This window comes from Pezoporus flaviventris, unplaced genomic scaffold, assembly GCF_033815535.1.
Source record: "Pezoporus flaviventris isolate CSIRO_AGI_PZ_B2104156 unplaced genomic scaffold, CSIRO_AGI_Pfla_v1 ptg000007l, whole genome shotgun sequence".
Lineage (NCBI taxonomy): Eukaryota > Metazoa > Chordata > Aves > Psittaciformes > Psittacidae > Pezoporus > Pezoporus flaviventris.
This window is the reverse complement of record NW_026892555.1, coordinates 49,054,840-49,062,303: the sequence shown is the minus strand read 5'-3', so window position 1 is coordinate 49,062,303 and position 7,464 is coordinate 49,054,840.

The following is a 7,464-nucleotide window of genomic DNA, read 5'->3' as shown; positions in this document are numbered from 1 at the left end:
CCTCAGAGAGGAATTTATTGCCATCAGCCTTCAGAAGACATGTGGAGATCTGTCTTGCTGAGGTGCTCCTGTTATATCTGGACTGGAAAAGACTTTGTTCACTGCTGGGAAAGAGCCTGCTATGCACTTTCAATAAGAAACTGGGCTTTGAAGATTTTACTGGAGGGATCATACTCAGGCCTGTATAAAATATCTCTTTACCTGTGGTCAGGTTTTGAAATGAGAGTGAGGAAGCTGCAGTCCTGAGGACAAGCAGTTTGCTATAGTCATAGGACTGGAAATATTCTAAGTCCTCCTGAGAGTATGTCTACATGGTAAGTCCTGGCAGGTAGGACCTCACTCAGCCCAAGCTCCGTTATAAAAAAACATACTAACATGGACTTGGACAGCCACAAAGTCCCATCCTCTGGGTGATCAATGGCTCAGCCTCAGACCTAAACAAGAACGCCCACGTGTTTCTTTCTCTTTGAACAACAGCAAAAGGGACAGCCCACCGTCTATGACATACAAAATAACTCTTCCCACTAAAGCAGGACCCATTATTTCTAATGCATTTGACTGTGGGGCAGGAGGTGGCTTGCTCTGTGCTCTTTAAGGTCACAAATGTCTACACATGATCACCCAGACATATCTGCATCACAGGGGAGAGGACAAAGCATTGGTCCTCTTCTGGACACATGTGAGAGAGGGAGAGCATCTGCTCCCAAAACTTGTAGACAGCTCATGCATACTTGTCTTTGTGCTAAGGTGAAGCAGGTTAGCTCAAATAAGTGACTTTCAAAAGTTTTTTACTCTTTCCTATATTTGTTGTAGACACATAACCGTCAGTTAATTAAGGAGCAGACAGAGCAAGATGGTAGGACAAGCTATTTAATTCATGAATTTGCTTGGAAAAGTCTGGCAAAGCCATTTAACCCTTGAAAAGAAAGAGAAATGTGTCTATGAAGTCATATTGATGAAGACAGAACCTAGTCATCAAAAGCCTCCTGTGAAGCCAAACACCTTCAAAGTTGTAGGTAGTTTGACTTTAAACACGACTTCATACCATTACCCAATGAAGTCATTAAACAGGCTGCATTTACATTCAGCTGAGGTTTACTGTTAGTATATGATCCAAGCAGAGGGAGAGGAAAAAGGAATTTGGGGAAATGCTCTCAATGACACTGTCACAGCACTGGGGGGGGGGGGGGGGGGGGGGGGTGTGGTTGTGGCAAGGGCTGTGGGGATTTCCTTGGGTCCAACAGGGCAAGTCCTGGCAGTCAGAGCCCACCCCATTGCCCCAGACAGCAGCAGGACAACCTGGCTTGGGAGGTCCATAGGCAGGCAGGGCAGTGCTGTGGGGACCTGAAAACCAGGCCTGCTCTGGCGTTTCTGGGACAGGGGCTGATGGTCCTGGGGGGCTGACAAGGGGTCCTGGGCCATGGGCAGAGAGGCCCCAAGGGGATGAGGAGAGACAAGCAGGACTGGCATTGCCTCAGGAAGACAGCTGACACACTTGCAAAGCCCTGGACAAGTGCTTACCCTGTGTGTCCAGCTGGCCAGGACAGAGGATCTTTAAAGGACAGAGCTCCCTGAAGCTGGGAACCGCCTCAGCTTCAGCCCTTCATTTGCAGCAGTACCAATCCCACTGTTGCTTATACCTGTCTTGTGTCTTCGACTGCTTGTGCCAACTGCTCACACACAGCCTGACCATTTCAGGCTGGGGACTGTGTCATTCACTGCCACATTCAAAACTCTCTTCTTCAGCTCTGCACTGACTCACCCATCCCTTTCCATGTCTTATTCATTCCTCCTCATGCACAGCAAGAGCTGTAAAACCTGCTCCAGCCTCTATGGAAACAGCTTCTAAAGTTTCTAGCTTAGTCTTTTTCCAATTGCATACTACACTGCAATAATATCCATGCTTTCCTTTATTACTACTTTCATCTAACTGACCTGTACAGAAGTGTGGTAGCTCACCTCCAGATGCTCTGCTCACTTTTAAGTAACAGAAGATGATACTTTTCCTCAGGGCAAGTTGATCTATCATCAGATGTGGTCATTCCCTCTTTTGTTAGGCTCTAATTTTACAACTAAACTAATTCACAGGTTCATGTGCATTTTAAAGCACCTTTTGGCTATCAGTGACAACTGGCCCCTTGAGTTAAACCAACTTCAGACAGTGGTAACTCTTCCATAACAAGTCATTTCTTACAGTGTATTTTTTCACTGTATCATCTCCTCACAAAGATATTGTTGGGAATGGCTTTCTCAGTCCTTTCTAAAAAGCTAAAAAGCTAGAGGTGGAGATAACCTTGCCTAGATAGGGCCAGGCTCTGAGGCTGGAGGGTGTGGGGAGTCCATGGCTGCCCATAGAGCTTCATAGTCTGCTGGGACTCCTGCCAAAATCCTTGTAACGGAGCACTGAAGGAGTGCTTCAGCAAGAATAGGAGCAGTGAAGCTATGGCCTGAGTTGGGATCACTCACTTTGTTTCCAGCTCAGGAAAAGGGACGTGTCAGCTGACCCTTAAACAAAAGCTGCAAGCCTGGGAGCTTTAACCATCTCTCTGGCCTGCTTGCTGATAAGATTTTTAGGGTCATTTCACACAATTCCTCTGTCAGTACAGTAAATCCCACACAGAATGGCAGATGACATTTTAAATACTCCAGAGCTGTAGCAGGCAAATTTTATGTGCATTATGCAATTTTACTTCCTTTCCTGATGAACGTTTTGTAACGATGTGTTTGCAATGTAGATATAGCTTTATTTTGCCAGGACAATTGAGCCTGTATTCCCTAGGCAGTAATGCACTACGACAAAGAAAAGCCCCAATAGACCTCTTTTCTCCCTAGGTGCTCTTTTTAAATGATCCATCACAGAGAATGAGTTGCAGCCCCTTTTCAGCTATGCTCATATGTTTCTTTCTCTCTTCTCAAGACATGCTTTAAAATGTTGACGAAAACATAAGTTGTTTGAGACACATTATTCTCCTGTGCTGTTTTGTAGCATATTGTGTGCAAGGCTCCACAAATAAGATGTAACTGGAAAGTCTGGTCTCTTTACTGGCCTCCCACAGCACTACAGGAAACCAAAAGAAAGCTTAGCAAAGCTTGAAAAAAAGTTTTTATTGTTCCCTTTAGAACATCCTTCTAAATTAAGAGCATTTTAATTCAATTTTTATGCTGGAAGAACAAGATCTGCATTGTTCACATCTGCTCGTTAAAGTAAATAAGAACTCATTCTGGGGGAAGAAGATGCAGAATGACTGTCCTTCCTGTGACTTCAGTCCTTCCACTCATTCATTACACACCTTTCAAAGTCGAGAGAGACTGATGCGAGAGAGTTCCAGCAGCAGCTCTTTCACTGTGCTGACATGACTCATTCACCAAGCCTTACGCCACACCTGCAACAGTGGCCCTGTAGGCAAACAGCAAGTAATCAGGGTGTGAAAGACTTTATAGCACTGCACACTGATGAAAGAAAGGTTGCGTAATGTCCACTCCTATAGTCTGGGAAACAGTTTCACAGAGAAATGCAGTACATGGATCCTTAGAGTAGGGCTGAGCTGAGCCAGTCTCCCCACTCACTGTAGCCATGTTGCCCTTGATAACCATGTTACGCACAGCAACTCGGACACCTCTGCACCTGGGATGATTAAAGCAACTAAACTACTTAATTTCTTTTTTTTTTTTTTTGTCTGTTCAGGATGCCTCCTTCTGTTCTTTTCACTTGACTGCATAGAGAAAATGTATTTACGAGCAGGTAGTTAAAGTTATTTGATGAAATCCTACCCTGGGAGGGCAGGAAATTCTCTGTGAGACAGTAAAAATGCTACTGCTCAAAGTCCATGTCCCTTACTCTAAATATACAGTCCTGGAAGAGACTGCTATAGCTTGATGCATCCTTTGCATTTTAAATTCCTTTTATAGAGCCTTTGTAGCTAAAGCTAAAGGGATGTAAATTAAAAACAAGCAGCATGCTAGAGAAGCCAACAGTTGGTTTCTGGAATTTTCCCAGGGGTCACATGCATCCTGAGTAAGGCTTCCTTTTTCTGATGGACAACATGTCCAACTGCAATTGCATAGAAAAAAATCCCAAGCATAGACATAAGGGTATTACATCAGACAGATTCCATTATCCTTTATCCTTTTGTCATAAGGATGGGCAATGTTTTCATCTTGCTGACAGGAGGAAAGTAAGACTTTTGCCTCACTGTAACCACCACAGTCATTTTTGTCTCTTCTTTGCCCCAAGGTCATTGCCTCTGAAGATATGATCTTAGTCCATTGGTCACACAGTCTACTTACTCAGATTTCCTTTCCTCATTTTTTATGCTGTTGTGTATATGTCAAGCATACATTCCTCGCAAGGCCATTGCACTGTTCAATCAGGCAAGGAAGAGAAAATGCCAGAACTCTTTGGAGACAATTTGGGGATGGGTGAAAAAAGGTCATAGGTATAATAATGGATCAGCAAAGAGCAGAGGATCATAGACTCATAGAACCATAGAATCATAGAATAGTTAGGGCTGGAAAGGACCTTAAGATCATCAAGTTCCAACCCCCCTGCCATGGGCAGGGACACCTCACACTAAACCATGACACCCAAGGCTCTGTCCAGCCTGGCCTTGAGCACCACCAGGGATGGAGTGTTCACAAGTTCCCTGGGCACTACATTCCAGTGCCTCATCACCCTCACGGTAAAGAACTTCTTCCTTATATCTAAGCTGAACTTCCCCTGTTTAAGTTTGAACCCATTACCACTTGCCATTCCACTACAGTCCTTAATGAAGAGTCCAGCCCCATCACATCACTCATCACAGAGTTTGTACAATCAGCCTGTGATGCTTTGTTTCAGCATTATTCATCATATGTAAAACCTCCTAAACTAAAGGCGGCACTCTGAAAAGACATGAGAATGTTTCTAAACATAATATTTTTGTTATTACAATAATTCACATTTATTGCCATCCTCATTTTATCTGCTTTATTCTCTGCACTGGTGCGTGTACAAAATCAACACTGATCAACAAAGAATCTTTTTTTTGACCCTATGAAGATGACAAGACATTACAATTGTTGTAGAGACATTCTATAGAAGCTCATTATAGCTACAAGAATTTTGAAAAAAAAGCCTTTCTGAGTTAAAGAGAATGAAAATTCAACACATATATGAATTTCAAGTTCTTCTGTTCATGTCTAATTTTATTTTTAAAGTGACACATATGATCGTATATTGGTTTTATTCAAAATTTCTAGGGAAAATAATTACTAAAAATAATCAAACTGAGCAGCAACTTACAGTTTCATTTTTTATTCAACTAAGATGCATCAAATGCTTCAAAAACTGTTATATAGGTATGTATTTTAGATTCAGAACAATTTGCTTTTCTATTTATTTTCCTTACAGTAAACACCACTATCCCAAGTAATCAACCTAAGGTTTTGATATATAAGAAAATATATTAATATAGAAGATTTAATTCTGGAAGGTAGGAAAATATTACGTTCTACTTTACAAAGATATTAAGTTCTCTTGTATACCACAGTAAACTGTAAAATAAAATGTTATTCTGATATTAAAAATACTACAGACTTCTACTCATATACACACCAGACAAGAAAACATGAAGGCCTTACGCAATACTTAAAGGAGCCATGCACATGGTCTATTAATGTGAATTGCAAAGAAACTCTAGATATACATTAGTGTACCTGCATTAATTAGTTAGCCAGGTACTAAGCAGGGCTGGCTCCATGGCCATGAACAGTGGGGATATGAAGGAAACAGAAAACTAATTAACTTGTTTTCAGCAAGAACACATAGACTCGGAAAGAGTTAACTATGCCATCTTCTTTTTAAATTGTGCCAGGGGAAAATGAAAATGTAAAAAAGGATCATTTCCTCATAGGAGGGAAGTGGCAGACACAGAGTTGTGCATGAAAAAGAAGACTTCTTATCATTTCTAACAAACTTTGAAAGTAGAAGATGAAGGAAACAGAAGAGAAACATTTTCACATAACAAGAATTTGCTGACTCTGCCTCCCCCAAATATTTGGAAATCCAAGATACACCTTCAAAATGCCCATCTTGCTTCATTTAACTTCTGTTCAATCTAAGCAATGTTTTCAGAAGTCTCACTCCTACTGAACAAAACCTGATTTATAAAAAGTTAATGCAATTAAAAATATTAACAGAATAATAGTATTAAGGAAAAAATAAAACAGAAAAATAACAGTCAAAAAAATTTAGTCAACAGCAGCCAGGAAGAAGCCAGCTGGCCTACAGGAAGGGGAGAGGGACAGAGAAACAAATCTCAGTGACTAAGAAAGGTTCACTGACATGTCCACAGAGGCTATGCCAACAGGCTTTTTGGTCTGGAACCACTGGGGTATCCTGCCTAGCTGAAAATGCGCAGGCTTCACAGACTCCCAGGAAAGGCACAGACTGGTCAATGCAGCCAGCTCACATCGGATGAATCTGGGTCCCCCTCACTTCTGAGGCATGAAAATCCCCAGATTGTTAGGCCCAGATATCTGAGCAATAAGAGGGGATGCTGAGGCACTTCCAGGCCTTTTGCTGACAGGTCCTAACCATCCTATCTTTTCCTTTTAAAAGCACTGATGGAGTTCCAGACTTCCTTCCCTTCACTCCCTGCCTCATGTGGTATGTCTCTCTCTGTAATGAGAGTTCGTATAAAATGCCAGGAACTTAACTTTTCTATGTGAGGGATGTCTGGTCTTTCATTAGGTATAATTCCCCAAATCAGTGTCTAAAACTAAGCACAGAAGCATTGATTTCCTTTATGGAAGGTCATTAAAAGGTACTTTTTCAGTACCAGAATGGGGGAAGGGGGTGGGGGGGAAGCAGTGACTCTCAGTCTAGACGTGATCCTGGACAACTGGCACTAGGTTACCTTTCTTGAGCAGAGGGGCTGGAAAACGTCATCTCCAGAAGTCCCTTCCAACCTGAAATTATGCATTTCTCTGTGAGAGATACTTCTAACAAAATCAAACTTTTTTTCCAGCTGCTATTTTTTTACGCAGTGAAAACAAATGAAACATGTAAGTGGCAGTTCAGATGTTAACTCTTAATTGAAAAGGTTGCCTGTGGTCAGTATGTGATTTGTTGAAAGAAGAATTCCAACATATTTTAAAAAAAAAACAAACCCTCCCAATAGATCATATTGAAGTTGGAGATCAGTTTGGGAGTGTCTTGGAAACTACAGCAGTCAATGGATAGTGCCCATTTCATGAAGAAACAAAGAAACAGGTATTAAAAACAACTACAGTAGCAAGAAGATTTTGATTTGCTCATTTGAAAAAGATCGAATTAGTAAACAAAAAGCAAGCATGGCCCTTACAAATGTGTGTTAGCCCTTTGCAAGTCTCCAAGAATGCAAGATTTTGCTGGAAGACCAACCCTGCCCTTTGAAAGTGACTCATTACAATAATCTGCAAAGTTCTGCTGCAAGAACTGGCTGC